The following is a 1650-nucleotide window of genomic DNA, read 5'->3' on the forward strand; positions in this document are numbered from 1 at the left end:
ACCTCTGAACCTTATCTATAAAACAAAAATGTATTTCAGGGTCAACTGAAATAATATTCTAATTTGAAATAGATTAAAAGTGGAAAATATTTTAAAATTTGGATTATAGTTAATAGCATGGCAATTGTCCATACTTACTTATAATTAATATTATTCTCCAAAAGGAAAACAAAATTGTTTATTAATTTATTTCACTACACTGAATTTAGATATCAACTGAATAGATTTCTCATATTGCATACTTTAATAGCAACTTTGATTAAAATGTTTGTGATGATTTTAAAGTTTCAGGACTTCATATTGAGTAATGATTTCTGCTACATAATGGGAACTAATTTTTCAAATTCCCAGTGTCTTTGTGCTTTTACTGTGACTCACTGAATTTACATTTCTGTTCAGGTATGTGTACGAGTGAAAGCACATATGTATTATCAAAGAATATGACATAATCCCATAGAGATTACTTATAGAAAAAAATAGAACTGTCCCCATTCATTTCCAAACATGTTGTGTAGCGTGAACACCTTCTTTTAGATTAATCAATAAAACCCCAAATTTGCTATTATTTTTAAAATTTATTTTTAACTTTACATTTAAAACTAAGCTTTAGAGCAGCGATAAACTAGATCGGGGCAAAACTTTTTTGGTGAGTTAGAAAATTCACCAAATAATGAGTTCTGGGAACATAAAACTATTTGTTAATTCAAGTAAATAATTAACAAATAAGACACTGGACCAGGTTCAATTCCATCTCTTTGGCATCTGAGTAAATCTAGTCATCTATATGTAATTCAATTCCATACTGTTCAATAATGCATCTACTTTTATAATACACCATCATCTGACCCATTAGATTGAGTCATAAAAAAGCAGCAAGGAGAAAAATGACTGACCATTTGTATTAACAGTTTTTCTGGGTCTTGAACAGGGTGTTATAGATTCACATTTAGGACTGAATTTGCATAAGAACTTAACCATTACAAATGTCACTTATTGGAACTGGTTTACAATTCTGGGAAGTGGTTTGGCTCTGACACAAGGGAAAGACAGTGAGCAACCATCCCAGCATGCCTCACAGTGGTTAAGTGGGCAGGAGGGGAGTGCCTGTGGCCAAACAGAAGTGTAACTGGGTGTTTGAGCACCATCGGTGGCAGCCATGCACAGGGCAACATCAGTAACTGTGGAGCCACCACCACAGTAGTGGCAATGCCAGCAGCATATCTGATACTCTTTTGCTCATCCTCATCAAAGGTTAGCACCTGAGGACAGTGCACCAGTTACCCACCTGTCCTTCATTACACTGCCGCATTCATGATTTGCAGATCTTAAGGAGTGGGTGACCTGAAGCTTGGGGTGTTTTCACTTTCCCTTGTTTCTTAAACATGAGTCCAAGAAACCTCAATATCCAGCAAATGACCAAAGCCTGCAATGAGTCAGCATTAGGGGTGGGCAATGTGGACAACCACCCAGGGCACCATGTTCAGGGAGGCGCCCCCCCCCCACACACACACACACACATGAGCAGCCTGCACTTGCAGTAGCACTTTTTTTCCCGCCCTGTTCTGCCCCACCCTGCCCTGGATAATCCCCACCCCAGGAAGGAGGAGCAGTGACCATCCCACCCACCTCCCATCTCTAGCCACTGTCTAG

This window comes from Gavialis gangeticus, unplaced genomic scaffold (genome assembly GCF_001723915.1).
Source record: "Gavialis gangeticus isolate Ggan-Ray unplaced genomic scaffold, GavGan_comp1, whole genome shotgun sequence".
In the NCBI taxonomy this organism is placed as follows: domain Eukaryota; kingdom Metazoa; phylum Chordata; order Crocodylia; family Gavialidae; genus Gavialis; species Gavialis gangeticus.